Source organism: Hylobates moloch, unplaced genomic scaffold (genome assembly GCF_009828535.3).
Source record: "Hylobates moloch isolate HMO894 unplaced genomic scaffold, HMol_V3 SCAFFOLD_6, whole genome shotgun sequence".
Taxonomy (NCBI): Eukaryota; Metazoa; Chordata; class Mammalia; order Primates; family Hylobatidae; genus Hylobates; species Hylobates moloch.
In genome coordinates, this window is record NW_026652281.1 from 140,841,548 (window position 1) to 140,847,374 (window position 5,827).

At 31.4% G+C, this 5,827-nt stretch overlaps 1 pseudogene; it reads right to left on the bottom strand.

Moving 5' to 3' along the window:
• Positions 1-206: 206 nt before the first annotated feature.
• On the bottom strand, positions 207-307 carry LOC116472040 (U6 spliceosomal RNA; annotated as a pseudogene).
• Positions 308-5,827: the final 5,520 nt, after the last annotated feature.

Here is a 5,827-nt window from a genome sequence, read left to right on the forward strand (position 1 = left end):
TTAAAATCTAACTCATAATTTCTCTCCCAAAATTAAGTCCCCATGCAATGTTGAAAAGACACTGCTATATTTTCTGTTATCTAAACTATTATTTTCTCTTATCTATACTTGAAGGCTTGGCCATCCTTGAATTTTCACACTTCTTTGCAGTCTCTCTCAACTCAGTCAATACATCCTAGCTGTTTTTCTTCTTCTTTTTTTTTTTTTTAAATGGACACTCCATGAATTCGTATGTCCTCCTGGTGCAAGGGCTATGCTAATCTCTGCATCATTCTAATTTTAATATATGTGCTGTCAAAGTGAGAACAGTTCTTTCTTTTTACTAGGTATTAGGTCATAATTTGTTTCCTTTTCATCTGTCCATACCCAGGCTTAGATCTTCTTTAGTTGACATGCATTATTTTCAGTCCCCAAATTGGTGTTATTACCTTCAGTCTCAATTGGGGTTGTACTACCCACTTCATTTCTCTCTCATCCAACTTTTCGTCATGCATCTTATCCTTCAGGTACATTGGACTGCCCATTCTTGCTGACTCGGTCTTGCTTTTCCAACCATGTGCTTTTACTTAAAACAGCTAGCTCTGACAGAATTGAGTTGCCTTAATTGTATATTCAAATCCTACTTGCCCAAGTCTTGAAGGTTTATTCTGTTATTCACATATTATTCATCAACTACTTAGTGAGTGTATGCTCTATGCAGGCATTGAGCTGAGTACTAAAGACAAAGTGGGAACAGGATCTCTGCTTTCAAGGAACTGACATTTTAGTGGAAGAATCTGACAAGTAAATAGGCAGTTAAGATAGAGTGTAATAAACTTTGTATGTTCTCATGCATAAGTGGGAGCTAAGCTACAAAGACAAAAAGACACAAGAATGATACAATGGACTTTGGGGACTAAAATGTCTCATCATCTTCTGGAAACCATCCCAAGCCATGTTGGCTCCTCAGAACTAAGATATTACTGTTAATTATACTTAATTATATTACTAATTTTATCTGTTTCCCTATCACTGATACATTTTAATTTGTTAATCTTATTTACTTGATTAGACTATAAACTCCTTAAGGGCAGAAAGTAAATTTTGTATAGCTGAATATACCTCATAGCCCCTAGCCCACAATATTTTATATAAAACTACATATTCAATATCCAGCAATTTATAAGAGAACTATTTTTTTAACCTTTGGAATCTTGCCTGTGCACTGCATAACCATTTCTCTGCCCATATAAAATAGAAGAATATAGTGAGAGAAAGTGAGGTTTGTTCATATTCAGTTTATATTGAATGCCATTGTTTTCCAATTCTGCTGTTGAGCCCATCCACTGGGTTTTTTATTTTTTTATTTCCATAGGTTTTTGGGGAACAGGTGGTGTTTTGTTACATGAATAAGTTCTTTAGTGGTGGTTTCTAAGATTTTGGTGCAGCCATCACTCAAGCAGTGTTCACTGTACCCAATGTGTAGTCTTAGCCCGCACCCCCCATCCCACTCTTTCTCCCAAGTCCCCAAAGTCCGTTGTATCATTCTTAAGTCTTTTTGTCTTTGTAGCTTAGCTCCCACTTATGTGTGAGAACATAAAATGTTTAGTTTTCCATTCCTGAGTTACTTCACTTAGAATAATGGTCTCCAATTCCATCCAGGTTGCTCCAAATGCAATTATTTTATTCCTTTTTATGGCTGTGTAGTATTCCATAGTGTGTGTATATGTATATCACATATATATACCATATACATATATATACTGCATATATACACCATATGTGTGTGTGTGTGTGTGTGTATACATATATATATATATATATATATATATATATATATATATATATGTTCCACATTTTCTTTACCCACTCATTGATTGATGCATATTTGGGCTAGTTCCATATTTTTGCAATTGCCAATTGTGCTGCTATAAACATGCTTGTGCAAGTATCTTTTTCATATGACTTCTTTTCCTGTAGGTAGATACCCAGAAGTGAGATTGCTGGATCAAATGGTAATCTATTTTTAGCTCTTTAAGGAATCTCCATACTGTTTTTCATAGTGATTGTACTAGTTTACATTCCCACCAACAGTGTAAAAGTATTCCCTTCTTACCGCATCCATGTCAACATCTATTATTTCTTGATTTTTAAATTATGGCCATTTTGCAGGAGTGAGGTGATATTGCATTGTGGTTTTGATTTGCATTTCCCTGACAAGTAGTTATGTTGAGCATTTTTTCATATGTTTGTTGGTCATTCGTATACCTTCTTTTGAAAATTGTCTATTCATGTCCTTAGCCCCACTAAGAATCCTAGTTTTTGATGGGATTTTTTTTCTTGCTGATTTGTTTGAGTTCTTTGTAGATTTTGGATATTAGTCCTTTGTTGGATGTATAGATTGCTAAGATTTTCTCCCACTCTGTGTGTTGTCTGTTTACTCTGCTGATTATTTCTTTTGCTGGGCAGAAGTTTTTTGGTTTAATTAAGTCCCATCTGTTTATCTTTATTTTTGTTGTTTTTGCTTTTGGGTTCTTGGTCATGAAGTATTTGCCTAAACCAATGTCTAGAAGGGATTTTCCAATGTTGTATTCTAACATTTTTATGGTTTCAGGTCTTAGACATAAGTCTTTGATCCATCTTGAGTTGATTTTTGTATAACGTGAGGGATGAGGATCTGGTTTCATACTGAATGCCAATTTTAAATGTGAATTGAATTGTTTATATTATTTAAAGTATCATAAGTATTACAAAATGTTAGATGCTTATGCTTCAGATCGCCCTTATTCAAAATCCTCAATAAATCTTAAAAATGCAGAACATAAATTGGAATTGTAACTACAAACTACTATGAAATTTATGAAATATATGCTAATAAGCCAATAATAAAATAATTTTAAGGTTTTGTAAACGGATGTTGATATTTTTTCAAAGTGCATCTTTTATTAATATAGTTGAACATATGAAGCCCCAATTGGAAGAAGCAGATTTTTTAAATAGAGTAGTTTTTAAAAGTAAGTATAAATGTGCACTAGGCATCTGAGCAAAAAAATGAGAATTATTCTAATTCCTTATAAACTTATTTCTCTTTGCTTTTGTTTTAATTTTTTAAAAACAGTTTATTAAGGTATAGTTGTTTATAAAATAAACTACACATATTTACAGTGTAAAATTTGATATATTTTGACATTTGTATGGGCCAGTGAAGCTATCACCACAATCAAGATGATGAAAATTTCCATCGCTCTAAAACATTTCCTCATTTTGTTTGTAATTCTTCCCAACACCCCTTCTTATCTCCCATGTCAAAGGCAATCACTCATCTCTTCTGTCAGTATAGATTTGTATTTTTTATAATTTTATGTAAATGGAATCATACACTTTCTTGTCTGTCTTCTTTCACTTAATATAATTGTTTTGAGATTCATCCACATTATAGCATTTAACATTACTTCACTGCTTTTTCATTGCTGAGCAGTATTCTGTTGTGTGTGTATACAACAGATTTTCTATTTACTAGTTGCTGGACATTTGTATTGTTTCCAGTTTGGGGCTATTACAAATGCATGTACATATGCTTTAGTCTATTGTAGATAAATACCTAGGACTGGAAGGACTAGGTTGTGTAATAAGATGTTAGAAAGCCATTTTTCTAAGTTGTTGTGCCATTTTGCATTTCCAGTCATAGTGTATGAAAATTCCAGTTGTTACACATCCTTGCCTACACTTGGTATTATCACCCTTAAAATTTGGGCTGTTCTAATGCGTATGTAGTTACATTGACTTATGATTTTAATTCGTGTTTTCCCAATGACTAACAGTGTTGAGCACCTTTTTTATGTGTTTTTCAGCCAATTAAATATTTTTGTGACTATCTGTTCAAATGTATTGCTTGTTTTTTGTTTGTTTTTCTTCTTATTGAGTTATAAGAGATATACTCTGGCTACAAGTTCTTTATCTGATATGCTTTGTTACTATTTTCTCTGAGTTTGTCATTTGCCTTTTTTTTAATCTTTGAAAAGAAAGACAATTAAATATAGTGATGTCTAATTTATTTAAAAAATTTTGTGACTTATATTTTATATATTCTACCAAAAAAAAACTTTGCCTCCCTCAAAGTTGCAAAGATTTTCTTGTTTTTCTTTTAGAAGTTTTGTGGTTTCAGGTATTGCATTTAGGCTTATTTCCGTTTGGTATGGATTTCATATATGGTGTAAAATATGATTTAAAATTCATTTTTTGGCATAGATGTTTTAGCACCGTTTGTAAAAAAGATGAACCTTTCTCCATAGAATTACCTTCATGATTTTGATGCCTTAAACAATCATTAATCTACTTTCTGTCTTTGTAGACTTGCCTGTTCTGGTTATTTCATATACATGGAATAATAAAATATGTGATATTTTGTGACTGGCTCATTTCAGTTAGAATACTATTTACATGTTGTAGCATGTATTAGTGCTTTATTCATTTTTATCATTGAAAAAATTTCATTGTATGGATCTTCTATGTTTTATTTATCTATTCATCATTTGATGAATATTTGGGTTATTTTCAGTTTTTACTATTATGAGTAATGCTGCTTATGGACTTTTATGCACAAGATTTTGTCTGGACATATGTTTTTATTTATTTTGAGTATTTACCTAAGAATGGAGTTGCTGGGTTATATTTTAACGATGCGTCACTTTTGGGAAACAGTGTTCTCTAGTGGCCACACCATTTTACATTCCCACAAGTGATGTATATTGGTTCCAGTTCACCAACACTTGTTATTTATTGTCTGTTGTAAGTAGGTGTGAAGTGTTATCTCACTGTAGTTTTGATTTGCATTTCCCTAGCGGCTAATGGTGTTGAGCATCTTTGTATGTACATATTGGCCATTTGTATATCGTTTTTAAATAAATGACTATTCAAATTGTTTGCCCATTTTTACATTGGGTTTTAGTCTTTTTATTGATGCAATATAAGAATTCTTTACATATTCTAATGCAAGTCCCTTATTAGATCCATAATAGTCAAATATTTTCTCCCATTATATGGATTGTCTTTTCACATTTTCATGTTTTCATTGTCTCTGTTATTTTAAAGATTGCTTTAGGAATTACGGCATTCATTTTTAATTTATCACAGTCTACCTTCAGGTGATAGTGTGTTATTTCACGTATTGTATAGAAACCTAGGAAATTTACAATAGTGTATTTTCATTTCCTTACTCCTGGACTTTGTGATATTGTTGTCATACTTTTAAGTATGCTATGGATCCCACATTACCTTGATAATTATTATTTTTGCTTAAACAATCAATTATCTTTTATGTAGATTTAAGTAATAGAAAATTTATAGTATTTTAGATTTATTTCTATAGATCTATATTTTTATCTGGTAGCACTTACCAATATTTCCACCTGAATAATTTTTTTTCAAAATTTCTTTTAGTTAAAATTAACTGATGATGAATTCTTTCAACTACTGTATGTCTGAGAAAGCCTTTATTTTAATACTAATTTTGAAAGGTATTTTTGCTGGGTATAGAATTCTAGGTAAAGAGTTTTAGTTTTTTCCTTACTTCAATATTTAAATGTGTTACTTCACTGTTTTCCTGCTTATTTTGATTGTTTCTGATGAGCAATCTGCTGTTATTCTTATACATAAAATGTCTTTTTTCTCTGATTGCTATTACAATTTTCTCTCTGTCATTGATTTAAAAAATATTTATTATGATGTTCCCTAATGTAATTTTTAAAATACTTCTTGGATTTGTGGGATTATAGTTTTTTTTTTTTTTTTTTTTTTTTTTGAGATGGTGTCTCATTGTCACCCAGGCTGGAGTACAGTGGCATGATCA